At 38.1% G+C, this 15,358-nt stretch overlaps 1 long non-coding RNA gene across 2 annotated transcripts in view; it reads left to right on the forward strand.

The window, feature by feature from the left end:
• The window catches only part of LOC114900624, a 52,600-nt gene extending 37,464 nt beyond the window's left edge, over nt 1-15,136 (forward strand). For both annotated transcript variants that reach the window (XR_003794896.1, XR_003794895.1), the window contains one exon: nt 14,337-15,136. This is a non-coding gene — a long non-coding RNA (uncharacterized LOC114900624). The remainder of the gene's footprint in view (nt 1-14,336) is intronic.
• Nucleotides 15,137-15,358: the final 222 nt, after the last annotated feature.

Raw genomic sequence — 15,358 nt, forward strand, 5'->3', positions numbered from 1 at the left:
GCCACTTGGCATGTGTGCCAGGTTCTGTTTCTGAGAGCAGCCAGGCCGCCCTGTCTATGTGGAGAGAGGGTAGCGAGCAGGGCCTGGGTGAGCAGAGCCTGGAAGAGGAACTTGGCATGGCCCCTGCTTACTTCATCCCGCCTGCCAGTCTGAGGCGATCTGTAAGGCTGTGTTTGGTGCCAGGGACCGGCTGGGAAAGGGGAAGTAAATTCAAACAAAAGAATGCCCCTGAAGTGTCTGAAAAGAGGCTTTTAGCACCATTCTTTCGGTGCTCTCAACCAGACGGAAGGTGCAAAAATTTAAAAAGCAGCCACAATCACTTTGGAGAACGGTTTTGTGGATCCAACACAGTGATATTATCACATCTATTTGTTGGACAAAGGACTTCATTGTATCACAAAATAAAACATGTTTCTCCTTCCAGTTCCTGCTTTGTGACATGTCTTCAAAAATGAGCTTACAAAGGAGCGGCCTGGAAACTTGGCAAAGGTGATTTTTAGACAAGCGCCTTCCAAAATATCTGATTAAAAGGGTTTTCAGACTGTTTTCCTGGCCTGCTGTGCAATTTGCAAACAATCCCCTTTTTTGGTCAGTTGGGGGTGAAGGATTGATGAAAGTCTTTGAAACTCATTTCTGACATTTATAGACAAACCTCTTCCAAGCTCGTTAGTTTTCAGCACGGGCAGCAACTGAACAGTCTTGCCATTAATTATGGAGTTCACATCAGGGCCCTCAAACATCCCAGAGGGTCTAGTTCCAGGGTTGTTTTCTGCTCTTTCTCCCTCTCTTCCATTCTGGATCCTTCATGGACACCTTCCAGTGTCCTGGTGAATTCTAATTAATGGTTAGATTCTTTATCTTTAGGGTTTCATCAGATTCTCAGATTTCCCAGACACTGAAACACTCTACATGACCTGAAGATGGAATTAATTCTCCTCAGTAAAAATCTAGTCAAGGAATTCTCCCCAGCCAAGAAATCCAGAGTCAGGATGTAAGGCCAATTTCCCATGAGTGTAAAACTGCATAGCTTATTTCAAAAGGTTACATATTGTATGAGTCCATTTACATAACATTCTCAAAATGACAAAATTATAGAGATGGGGAGCTGATCAGTGGTTGCCAGGGATTAGGTAAGGGAGGAAGGGTGTGACTTTAAAGGGATTGCATAGAGAATTCCTTTGTAGTGACAGAACAGGTTTATATCTTGATAGGGGTGGTGGTTACACAGGTCTACACATGGAATAAAATGTCACAGGATTATACAAGAATATACAGACCAAAAAAAAAAAAAAGTCCATACAAAAACTGGTGAAATTTGAAGGAAGTCTGTTGTCCTGTTAATTGTATCGTCCCAATGTTGATTTCCTGGTTTTGAAAATGTACTATAGATATATAAGATGTCTGTAGAAGCTGGGTGATGGGTACACAGAACCTCCCTGTACTCTTTTTACAAGTTCTCATGAGTCTATAATTATTTAAAAATAAAAGGTAAAAAGATGAAAAAAATCCCGCCCCAAACTGTATGTCTTTATAGCATCTACCATTGTAGAGATGAGATGACCCGTAGTAGGTGATTAAGAAATGAATGAGATGAATTACTGAATAAATGAAAGATCTTCTGCATTATATTAATGGAAATTTAAAAGAATCATGACAGTAGATGACATTTTTGAGGACTTGATATGTGTCAGGCATTGTGCTAAGGATTTTAAGCATTATCTCATTTAATCCTCATAGGAACTTTATGAAAAAAATTGCTCGTTTAAAAGATAATTCTACATATTTGGTACAAGTGTAAAGAAAAACAAGAAAATTATGAAAGACCAAAAAATCAGGATATTAGTTAACACTGATGAGTTGGAAGAGCAATACTGTCATGAGATGGGGAGGTTGGTGTGTGGAGACACGACAGAGGTTATGTGGGTATTTGTTGTATCATTAGTTTTATTATTTTATTTTATTTTTTGTTGAAGTGTAGTTGATTTACAGTGTTGTGTTAGTTTTTGGTATACAGCAAAGTGATTCATGTATATATACATACATACATTTTCATATTCTTTTCTATTATGATTTATTACAGAATCTTAAATATAGTTCCATGTGCTATACAGTAGATGCTTGTTGTTTATCTATTTTATATATAGTAGTCTGTATCTGTCAATCCCAAACTCCTAATTTATCCCCCCCTTTCCCCTTTGGTAACCATCAGTTTGTTTTCTATGTCTGTGAGTCTGTTTCTATTTTGTAAATAAGTTCATTTGTATCATATTTTATTTTATTATTATTTTTTAATTTACTTTATTTTATTTTTGGCTGTGTTGGGTCTTCGTTGCTGCGTGCGGGCTTTCTTTAGTTGCGGCGAGTGGGGGCTACTCTTCGTTGCTGTGCGCAGGCTTCTCCTTGCGGTGGCTTCTCTTGTTGCAGATCACAGGCTCTAGGCGCGCGGGCTTCAGTAGTTGTGGCATGTGGGCTTAGATGCTCCACGGCACCTGGGATCTTCCCAGACCAGGGCTTGAAGCTGTGTGCCCTGCATTGGCAGGCGGATTCTTAACCATTACACTACCTGGGAAGCCCCTGTATCATATTTTAGATTCCACATATAATGGTATTTGTCTTTCTCTTTCTGACTTACTTCACTTAGTATGATAATCTCTAGGTCCATCCATGTTGCTGCAAATGGCTTATTTCATTCATATTTATGGCTGAGCAATATTCCATTGTATGTGTGTGTATGTATCACATCTTCTTTATCTATTCATCTGTTGATGGACATTTAGGTTGCTTCCATGTCTTGGCTATTGTAAATAGTGCTTCTATGAACAATGGGGTGCCTGTATCTTTTCTTTTTTAAAAAATAATTTTTATTGGAGTATAGTTGATTTACAATGTTGCGTTAGTTTCAGGTGTACAACGAAGTGAATCAGTTATACATATACATATATCCACTCTTTTTTAGATTCTTTTCCCATATAGGTCATTACAGAGTATTGAGTAGAGTTCCCTGTGCTATACAGTAGTTCCTTATTAGTTATCTATTTTATATCTAGTAGCGTATATATCTCAATCCCATGCATGTATCTTTTCAAATTAGTGTTTTCTCCTGATATATGCCCAGTAGTGGGATTGCTGGATCATGTGGCAGCTCTATTTTTAGTTTTTTAAGGAACCTCTATACTGCTTTCCATAGTGGCTGTACCAATTTACATTCCCACCAACAATGTAGAAGGGTTCCCTCTTCTCCACATCCTCTCCAGCATTTTCATTAGTTTTAAAGTGTGCATATTTTATATATATATTCTTATAGATGTGTTATATTTATACATGGTAAATTAGGTGAGGAAGATATGTAAATATGAAAGCAAAACAAAAAAGAACCAAGGGCGATTGGTGTGACAGGAGTGGTTTTATTGAGAAGGGCAGACCAACCAGAGATTATTTGCTCCCAGTGAGACAGGCTGGGACCCGGAACCCTTTGCTGCGGTACTGCAGTGCTTGTACATGGATACACCTATCCTTGAGCAACAAAATACAAAGAAACTGTATGGGACTAAAAATAACTGCATGCATGCGCAGTTGAGGCAAATTCTGGACAAAAGATACAAAGAGACCAAAACACCCAACTGCCGCTTTTGAAGAGCCTGGAGCAAAAACAGGGCGTTGGGAGCAAAAGCAGGGTACTGAACATGCCCCCTGCACACCACACCAGCAGAGGGGTGGGCAAAACACCTAAGCCACCCCTGTGGCCAGGGTCTGCAAGTTTGGCTACATACTGTCAAGGTGGCCACAAATAAGCCTATGCTGAATTGCATTCCCACCACAATGTATGTTTATCCATTTTATCACATTCTTTGCATAAATAAATACAATCAATCTTTAAAATTTTTGCCATTCTGAGAGAAAAAGGTGTTTCATTATATTGCTTTAATATTCACTTCTGTGATTCCTAGTGAGGTTGAATGTCCTTTCTTATTTGCCATGTGTGTTTCTTCTGTTAATTACCTAATCGTACCTGGTTTCCTTTTTAGAAAAATTGTTCTTACCGATTTGTGGGCACTCCTTATGAATGGATAGTGACTTTATTATGGTGCAAATCTTTCTTCTTGGTTTATTGCTTTTCTTTGAAGTATGTTAATGGTGTTGTTTGCCTTAGAGATGCTTTAAATTTGTGAGTCATCAAATCAGTAACTTTTCCTTTTATGATTCATACATTTTATGTTTTGCTTAGGAAAACATTCCCCAAGATTATAAAGTTCTGATCTCAAACTTTCTTCTGGTAACTTTTTAATATTAAGATTTTTAACCTAACCAGGATTTATTCTTGCATATAGTGTAAGGTAAGAATCTAATTTTATACCTTTTTGCCAATTGGATAACCATTTGTCCTAATATCATCTATTATCTAGTTCACTCTTTTGTGGTCATATACTAAATTTGCATTTGGTTTTGAACCTGTGTATTCTATTTCATTGTTTAGTATCATGTGAATATCACCCTATAAAATACTGACATTTCTCACCTTGGACATTTTTTGCGCACTTGTGAATTTTAGATTCACCTTTTCAAGTTCCATTGAAAACCCTGTTGATGTTCTGACTGGCATGTCTCTGAGTTTATAAATTAATTATGGGAAAATTGATATTTTACAAAATTTAGTCTTCCCATTCATCTGGAAAATTTTTTTTTGGTATCTCAGTAAAATAGTTTTCTTCACAAAATTTGTGCATCTTTTTATTTGGTTATTTCTAGGTATTTCATAGTTTTTTTTCCTCTGGGGATTTTGAAATTTCATTGCAATTTCTATTAGATTGTTTTTTTGAAGTACAAAGCTACTGGTTTTTTAAAATGTTAATCTTATAAATTGGCTGCCTTACTGAGGCTTCTTATTAGTTCTCTATGTTTTTTGGTTTATTTAGTTAAAAAAAATAGATAATCATATCAACTGACAATAATGGCAATTCTGTCTCTTTTTCTCCAATACTTATGAGTTTTTTTTTTTAAACATCTTTATTGGATTATAATTGCTTCACAATGGTGTGTTAGTTTCTGCTTTATAACAAAGTGAATCAGCTATACATATATCCCCATATCTCCTCCCTCTTGCCTCTCCCTCCCACCTTCTACTTATGAGTTTTACCCACCTTCCTTATCTAATTGTATTTATTGAAACTTCCAGAATAATGTTGTGTAGCATCTTTCCCTGTTTTGAGTTTTAATCAAATGCCTCTACTATTTCACCCTAAAGTATGATGTTTTCTGTAACTCCTGTTATCAAATTAAGGGACATTTATTTACTAAGTAAATATAGTGAGTTGCAATAGTAAATCTCCTAAATTTGAACCCTCATTATATTCCCTGAATAAACCCTACATTTTAACGCCATTACATTAAATGCCAAAACCTACCTGGCAATTTTAAATGGTTTATTAGTAAATAGAGGCCTAACTTTAAAATAATCATAGTAATAATAAAAACAGGAAACAAGAATTCAAATGTTTTCAACAAACATAGGAGGAGGCAAAGGGAAAGAGTGGATGAAAGCAGGATAAGCATCTTGCTTTGTTTCAAGAAGAGCTTATATGTACAAATTATTTTTCAACCTTTAATAAAACTTTTAATTAAAACATTTTAAATACATGTGTTCAGTGTACATTTAATCTTGAGAAAAGTGGAAATAGAGCATGTTATTTTTAAACCACTAGAGCAAAAAAGGAAACAAAAAACTTCTTTAATCAGTAAAAATTAAAGATGAAGGAAAAAGAAGAAACAATGCAATGATAGCTCATAGGAAAAAAAGGTAACAGGAATGGGAACAGTTATCAAATATCAGGTAACAAAATAAAGGTGGTTATATTAAAATAGCCTATTAAATGTAGAGACAGATTGAGTTAGAGAATAAATTTCAGTTATTTGATGTACACCAGAGACACACACACAAAAGTGACACAGAAAAACTGAAAATAAACAACTTATAACCAAAAAAAGATAGAGAGGTCAATATTAATTTCTAGAAAAATAGATTCCAATATGAAAGCCATTATATGGCTAAAGAGGGACATAACATGCTGTTGAAAGATACAGTCCATTAGGAAGTTAAAATCATTATGAACTATTGAGGACATTTCATATTCATTTAATATAATATTCATGCACTCTCCCAGATTTCTTAGCCCCTTGCAGTTAAATGTGCTATAAACTAGTTCTGACCAGCAGGCTCTAACTAGTGCCACTAGTTAGAGTGCCACTTCCAAGCCAGGTATTTAAGAACCTGGGGTGCGACTTCCACTGCTGTCTTACAAATTGCTTAAGGCTAACAACCATGCTATTTAAATGTACTTAGCATTAACTATACTTTATTTTTATCTACCACTATTTTTTAAAACAATCCTTTCTCTTTCTTAGATTCATTTTCCATCTTAATATTGTCTATACTTATATAATCTGTTCAGAAAAGCTTTCTGAATTTTAAAACATCTGAGGACTCATGTGTATGAAAATGTCTTTATTTGGCCCTGACACTTAAATGATAGTTAATTTGAGAATTCTTGGTTCATAATTAATGGTATTTCGTGAGAACTTTGAAGACATTGCTCCACGGCGCTCTAGAGCCTAGTTATAGAGGAGAAGCCTTATGCCAGGCAGATTCTTGTTCTTCTGAACATAACCTTTTTTTACCCTCTCTATTGATTATTTAAAATTTTCTCTTAAATGCTGGAGTTCAAAGATTCCTCCAGACATGCTGAAATTATTTCTTTTTTCCCTTTTCCTTTCCTCCCTCCTTCCTTCTTTCCTTTTCACCTTCCCTTCACTCTGTCAACTATTGATTTCCACTGAATGTTTGACAGTACTTCATGGCACTTCATATTTTTAGATGAGTGCATATAAATAGACAGAATTGACAGCTCAGATATGTTTTTTTTCTAGTGCAAATGGAAATCCCTGTTTCTCTTGATGATCACTACGCTTCTGGTGGGTGGTGTTGGTGCTCGTTCTGGACTGAAGAAAACTTATGGGTCCTGGTAGGCTAGACGTCCCTTTAGGGCAACCAGTAGTTTGTCTTCAGATGAAGGTTAGGATCTTCCCTTGAGGTAGCCCAAAATATTTAGGGAATTGCTTTGTTCCAGCCCCAGTATCTACTCTGAGGCTCCTGTGTCAAAATTCCCAGAGTCCAGAGCTGCACTTGAGGTCAAAGCCAGCACCAGGCACTCTACCTGGGCAGGAACACCATTCCTCCACTCTTAAAACATTGCCCAGGCCTATCACCTATTCCTTCTTCTATCCCTAATGCCTCTGATCATTGGATTGTTTTAGAGTTCTTTCTTGGAGGACTTCTTATTTCCTTTCTGGAAGTCTGGATTCTTTAGATCTGTTTCCATCTGCTTTTTCTAGAAGATTCTCAAGGTTCTGATTTGCTAGTGGCAACTCTTGGTTTTTCAGCTCTGCTAAAATTTATCTTGTTTGCACATTTCCTCTGTCATGTCCATGGAATTTGGAGAATGTGACCAGGCAACCACGTTTCTTCAGTCAGCCATTTGAAACCTTCATTTGGTCTTCCTCATTCAAATAAGTCTGAGATCATTTTTCTGGACAAGCCACCTCTAAAATATTCTGCTTTGTAATAAAGGGTCAGGCAGCTAGAGTTACAGAAGAAAACTAAGTTATTATCCCCAACCCCAGATTAAAATAGCGTTGTTGTCCAGAAAATAGACAAAAATAAAAAAAGAAAATTAAAAAAATCTACAATCCTACCAACGTATTCATGTTAAAATTTGATGTGAATAGTTTTGAGTTGTTTATATACACACAGAAAAGTACTTTTCTCCATAAATGGAGGTTGTAATCTCCAACACAACTAATATTTATCATGCACTTAGTATATATCTCAGGTACTTTGCTGAGATTTTTTATTATTTTATTTTTACTTTATTTTATCTAGTCAGTTTTCTCACTCATCCTTCTAACAGCCCTTCACACTTGAGATTATTATTAGTCCCTCTTTTGATGCTCATTGAGGGTAAGTCGCTTGCCCACATTCATCTACTACTTTTAAGCACTACATTCTACTACTACCTAATATGTATATTGTTTTATAACCAGTTTTGGAAAACAAATCCATGAATGCCTTTTCATATCAATAACTATGTATCTATATCATAAATGGAAATTGCTCCATAAGATAATATCTTATGTATATTTTCTAATTTATTTTTCCAGAATAAACAGTGCAGTATTGCAAACTATGCACCAAATTGTATCAAACATTTACCATGAGTCAGGCATTGTGTTGGGCGCTGGAGATAAGTAAGACATGGTCTCTGACCACATGGGGTTTACATTCTAGTGTGGGGCCTACACAATTACAAATGATGACACAAAAGACTGTTTAATTACAAATGTGATCATATGATATCACTTATATGTGGAATCTAAAAAAAATGATACAAATGGTTTCTTACATGATTAAAAGGGCTTTATAGTATTAATAAAAATTAAATAATAAAGTCTATTTACCTTTAAAAACACTGCCTATGATATGTGGACTGTAAAAACATCTTTAAACTGATTTCTAGTTGCATTTTACTATAATCAGAAAAAATATTCTGCATGATATTCTTTGAAATTTGTTAGATTTGTTTTATGGATAAGAACATAATCTTGTTTTGCAAATGATCTATGTAATCTATAATGATATACTCTAGAGTTTTGGCTTATAGTATTATAACCATGATAATTTCATCAAGTTTGCTAGTTGTGTTATTCAAATCTTCCACATGCTTACTGATTTTTTTTTTTTTTGGTATACTAGATTAATCAATTACTTATAAAGCTGTGTTGAACTTTCTCACTATAATCTGAATTTGTTTATTGGTCAAATAAAACTGTACTACTATTTTTTAAAATGTGAGAGATACTAGATCCTAGTGTAGGCTCAGCTTGCGAGCTGGTCTGACCTGGGAGGTGTGAGCAGCCATCTCTGAGGAAATGACGTAGCAGAGGGAAGTTTTACTCTTACTTGTTGGGCCTTTGGTGGGCTTTCTGACTCTATAGCTTAGTCTGCAAGATGGCGTTAAGTAGAATCCAATCTCAGAAGCCTTTGAGAACATACTAACCTAAGGACATTCTTACTAAGAATCCCTGGGATTAAAATCTCCTTGCTGTGCACAAATCATCTGAATGAATTAAACATGCAATTGAAAGGCTCATCTTGTGCTACTCGAATGCTTGGCTGTACCAGAAATAAAATGAAAATGAAATCATTTTCTCTTTCAAATAAATATTATATACTGTGGGGCTCACTGGTTCCATTAGCACTATCCAGTTGCACAGAGGTGATTATATTATTTATGACACATGCAGATACTAAGAGGCTCCTTCAACTTAAGGCAGATAAGCACTGTAAGATCATTTCCATCTTGACTCAACCACCCACTATTACTAGAGTCCTCTCTCTCCTTCTAAAACCTATAGACTGGTGGTTGTTTTTGAGACTCCAGAGCAAGCAGCCATTTTCAAAGGATGTTTGCTTGCTCAAAATAGACCATCATGACACTGGTATGAGAATGCTTTGTTGTACTCTAGTTGGGTCATGATTTTGTTTGCAGGTTACCTTTCTTAAGCACTCAGGGTGTGTTGTCAGTAAATAAAGTGCCTGTCAAATTAGTCACTGACCCTGCAATAAATTCTGAAAAGCTACAAAGGGAATCCAGTTAAAAAAGTCCATATCATCTTCCTCTACAATATGATAAAAATGGAAAGAACAGATGTACATGTGGCCAACAGGCACATGAAAAGATGCTCAATATCACGAATTATTAGAGAAATGCAAATCAAAACTACAATGAGGTACCACCTCACACCAGTCAGAGTGGCCATCACCAAAAATCTACAAATAATAAATGCTAGAGAGAGTGTGGAGAAAAGGGAACCCTCCTACACTGTTGGTGGGAATGTAAATTGTGCAGCCACTATGGAGAACAGTATGGAGCTTCCTAAAAAAATCTAAAAATGGAGTTACCGTATGATCTAGCAATCCCACTCCTGGGCATATACCTGGAAAAGACAAAAACTCTAATTCAAAAAGATGCACACACCCCAATGTTCATAGCAGCACTATTTACAACAGCCAAGACATGGAAGCAACCTAAGTGTCCATCAACAGATGAATGGATAAAGAAGATGTGGTATATATATATACGATCAAATACTACTCAGCCATAAAAAAGAATTAAATAATGCCATTTCAGCAACATGGATAGATCTTGAGACTGTCATACTGAGTGAAGTAAGTCAGATAGAGAAAGGCAAATATATGCCATCACTTATATGTGGAATCTAAAAAAATAATACAAACGAACTTGTTTACAAAACAGAAACGCGCTCACAGACATAGAAAACAAACATATGGTCACTAAAGGGGAAAGGGTGGGGGAGGGATAAAACAGAGTACGGGATTAACAGATACACAGTACTATATATAAAATAGATACATAGAATGGAAGGAATAGTTACTTTTCACCGAGCATGCACAATATATCATGGACTTCACACACATTTCTAACCTTCCGAGGAAATTGGGGATCAATGATGTTAAATGATTTGCTTAATGCTGCTCCGTAAAAAGTAGAGCTAGGATTTGAATACAGATCTTTCCCGCATCAAACATAAGCTTTTCTTACCTGGGTGGTTTAAAAAAAATGGCTGCAAAATCTTGACTCTTTTAACGTTGAGCAGTTCGTCTACATGCCCTCCCTTTAAATCTGGGTGGGCTTGGACTGCTGCAACCAGTAGACTACAACATAAGTGATGCCATGTGACTTTTGAAGCTGGGTCACAGAAGGCCATGAGCTTCTGCTTTATTTGCTGGAACATTTGGAGCCCTGAGCCACCAGGTAGGAAGTCGTCTATTCAGATGCCACCATGCTAGGTAGAAGCCCAAAACACATGGAGTAGCCATGTTTGTAAGCATCACAGCTATAGTTGACAGTTCTGGCTAAGCCCAAACTTTGAGACATCCCAGTCCAGGTACTAGACATGCAACTGAAGCTCTAGATCATTCCAGTCCTTATCATTCAATTACCTCCAAAAGTTCGAATCTTCCCTGCTGAAGCTCAGACACTGTGAAGCACGGGCAGATCATCCTCATCATGTCCTGTCCAAATTTCTTTTTTTTTCTTTTTTTTTTGGCGGTACGCGGGCCTCTCACTGTTGTGGCCTCTCCCGTTGCGGAGCACAGGCTCCGGACACGCAGGCTCAGCGGCCATGGCTCACGGGCCCAGCCGCTCCGCGGCGTGTGGGATCTTCCCGGACCGGGGCACGAACCCACGTCCCCTGCATCGGCAGGCGGACTCTCACCCACTCCGCCACCAGGGAAGCCCCTGTCCAAATTTCTGACCACAGAATCCTGAGCATAATAAAATCTTTGTTGTTTTATACCACTGAATTTGGGGTGATTTACTGTTCAGCAGTATTTGGCAGAGTCGGGACGGATCTTGGGTGTCTACTAAGCTACCTTCTACCTAATAACCAGAATCTCACCTATTTCTAGTTGAGAGGTTACACACTGGTAGTTAATGGCTAAATCTGGCATTCAAAAGGGTTTTGTTTGGCTCTCAGAATTGTGAGTTTTAACAATGATTAAATTTTACATGAAACCTGAATTTCCAGCTTCTCTGGGAAAATCAGAAGATCTGGAGACACTGGGCTGGCATCGTGGTAAGAAAACAGTCCTGTGTTTCTGTGTAGCAGCTACCTCCTTCATGTGGGCCATTGCTCCAAGTGTTAAGAGTCCTCAGCACTCATGATTGCATTACTGCCCTTCCTGCCTGCCTGCTTACTGTGAGCGTTTGTATTTGTAGACTTGAGAGACAGATGATCTTACAGCCTGTTTTGGAGTGTTGAAAAGTGCTTAAGAATTATTGTTTCTTCCACTTTTATCTTCTAAAATTCAAGTTCAGTTTGCATTATCATAATCTATTTTGCATGTTTAGTAATTATCGTGATGACTGGAATACCTTTTAATGCTATAAAATAGTACAGTTTAAAATAAACATTAAATCCCAAATCTTATATTTAATCATCCATCTGTCGTGATAAAGATGCTTCCATCTTTATGGAAGTCAGAAGTCAGCTAACTGTTTAATTAGGGAAAAAACCCCTCTGTCTTGCACTCAGCTTTGAAAAAGAAGGCTATCCTTCAATTGTGGACTTAATGTCGACTCTATTTAGGACTTATGAATGGATTCGTTTTGGGGGAAGACCCTTCTTTACCAGAGCCCTTTCTGGAAGAGAAATTGGATTTTGGCATGGATCCATCCCTCTGTGGTTCCTGAGTTGAAACCCAGCTCTTTTGTGTAGCCGTGATAAGTCATTTGATTTAGGAGAGACATCAGGGAAAGTAGCAGGGTTAGTAGAATACTAATGTGACTGCTTGCTAAGAGTCTGAAGGGGGAAGAGGAAGAGAAAAAGAATGTTCATATTTACTCAACACTTAACTCAGACCAGAGCAGACTAACCCATATATTTTTTTTCATTGGCAGTCTGACAGAAGGAAATGTCTTAAATTTTTTTTTCAGTTAAACTTCAAGATGAAAGAACAGGGGAAGTGATTACCAAGGGAAGTTGTGGAAACTCTTTGTCTAGAGATGTTTAATAAAAAACAAAGCTTTCTAGACAGGAGAAATCATTCCAGCTTTGGAGTGGGGCAGAGGCAGGCAATAAGGCAGGCCAAGGAAAACTTGATGACCTTTTGAAAACTCCATTAAAGCTTTAATAGCTGTTGTATATTTTGATCAGTGGCCACAGACGCATAGCAGAAGGCTTTAACAAATTTGACTTGAAATTGGGTGTGTATTGGATGGTCATTACTTATTACAGCTAATAGGTGTTTACTGTTAGCATTGTGTTCTTATGAGGCTAATGCAATTTTGACACCCACCCATGGCTTCAGATTATTTCTTTGGCCCTGTTCAGCGTGATGTAAACCGCAAAGGGGACTGTCTACCTCACAGGCAAAGTGACACATAACAATGCAATGGTTTTGGCTTCTGACGTTTACGTTTAGGCTTCGCATCTTAGGAGAACTGTTGAAGTCAGTACATGGGTACTTGCTGAGAGGGGTTCCAACAAGGAGCCATGGGTGCCGATTCTGATAGTGATTTGGGTCATTAGAAATCAGCATTGAATGACTAACTCCAGAAAGTCATGGAGGGACACACAATGACACAGATTCTGTCCAGGAAACAAGCATTCCATTTTCTAGTATTCCAAAAAAAAGAAACAGTAATACAACTTTCTTCCCATTTAGTGGCTATGTGAATCTTCTTCCTTCCTTTCCAAGAAATGTTAATCCAGTCCTTCACATCTGATGACCAATGCCTGTCCCACTGTGGTGGATGCTGTGATGTACTTGCTTTCTTCAGGAATGAAAAGCTTCATTCCCCAGTCTGTGGGACCATTACTAGCAGAAACCCCCCAGCTGCCAGCCCCCTCCTGGGTTTGCCTTGGTAGAAGAAAACCACACCCAAAGTTACCATCCTTCCAGGGGTAATACATATCACATCCAATCACTGATCAAAGTCAGGATATACAAAATTCCCAAAACCACCCTCATCCCTGACACTAACTCCAGAGTTTGGGCATCTCTAAGACTACTCTCAAGTTTAATAATTCACTAGAAAGACTCACAGAACTCACTGAAATCTGTTATGATCATGGTTACAGTTTATTACAATGAAAGGATACAGATTGAAATCATCCATGGTAGAGACTCATAGGATAGAGTCCAGGAAAGTTCCACTCATGGAGCTTCCAATCATCCTCTCCCAGGGGAATTGCAGACAGCACTAAATTCCCTAGCAACAATATGTGACAAAATCCATGGAGTATTGCCAGCCAGGTAAGCACACCTGAGCCTTAGTGTCCAGAGTTTTTATTTGGGGTTCAATCACATGGACATGGTTGACTGCCCACATGGCTGACATCAGTCTCCAACTTCACTAGAGATCAAGCTGATACCTGTGACCCAATAAACCTACCATAAATCACATTGTGAAACTCTCTGCTGTGGCCCAAGGCTCTTAAGTAAATAAAAACACTTTTACCAGGCAGGACATTCCAGCACCTTCCAGGAGCTTGGGACAAAGGCAAGACTTCTCTTTGGACCAGGTTAATTTTTTTACTACACAGGACATAAAGACTCCCTCCCTCAACCTGGGACAATTTTGAAGGGTCATACTAGTTTCAGAGCTCATTGGAGGGTGAGTTGAATCCTCCTTTGAGGTTGCAGTGTGACACGATTTGTCCCTCTACCCAATCCTGTTTTCCTCCCTTTACTTCCACAGGTGTTAATTCCAAGCTTGCTTCCTAGTAATTCACCAGCATGCTATTCTCCAGCTCAGGATCCACTTCCAAGGGAACCCACCTTGCAACCGTTGGTGCCACAAGTGGTCAAGAAAGCAGATGCTGGAGTGAGATTTTAGAGCTGGATCACTTGCTGCCCAGTTGCCAGTAAAGAGTCCATCACCAGCAGAAGGTAAACGGTTAACTCCTGGCACAAATAACAACATAGCAGTGCCATAGTTAAAAGTTTCACTGGCAGTGAATTAGAATTGCATGCTGGTGGAAAAGAATGCAGGTGCTGAGAAATACTGGGGCAGTATTAACTATAAGAAGATGGAACTGTGTGTCTGTTGTTATCTGATGTTCTGGAAAAAGATAATAAGAAGGAAATGATAATCAATTAAAAGCTAAGTGTGAAACCTAGAGGGCCTTCGTGGTAGCATATAAATAGGCTTTCGTCTCTTTCTGGGGATGGTAAAGGGAGGCAGCACTAGGGTGACCAACTATCCTAGTTTGTTTGGGACTCAGGGGGTTCCCATTATGTGGGGCATTCAGTTTGCAAACCAGGAAAGCCCAGGAAGACTGAGATAAGTTGGTCATCCTAAGTGATAAAGAAAAACGGACCAGGCCCAGTGATGCACTGGCAGAAATGAGTGCCAGTCTTCAAGATCTAAAGATGCAAGATATTTCCCATCATATTCCCATTGAATTCATCAGACTGACAAATAAGAAATCCAGACAAATCCTGGAGACTGGTAGTAGACTACTGCAGACTCACCCAAGTAGTAGCTCTGATTTCTACTGTGGTCTTTTTAAAAAAAAAAAATAATAAATAAATAAATTTATTTATTTATTTTTGGTTGTGTTGGGTCTTCATTGCTGAGTGCGGGCTTCCTGTAGTTGCAGTGAGTGGGGGCTACTCTTTGTTGCAGTGCGTGGGCTTCTCATTGTAGTGGCTTCTCTCATTGTGGAGCACGGGCTGTAGGTGGGTGGGCTTCAGTAATTGTGGCATGTGGGCTCAGTA

The sequence above is a fragment of the Monodon monoceros genome, unplaced genomic scaffold (assembly GCF_005190385.1).
Source record: "Monodon monoceros isolate NGI ecotype Baffin Bay Population unplaced genomic scaffold, NGI_Narwhal_1 Super_Scaffold_19, whole genome shotgun sequence".
NCBI lineage: Eukaryota > Metazoa > Chordata > Mammalia > Artiodactyla > Monodontidae > Monodon > Monodon monoceros.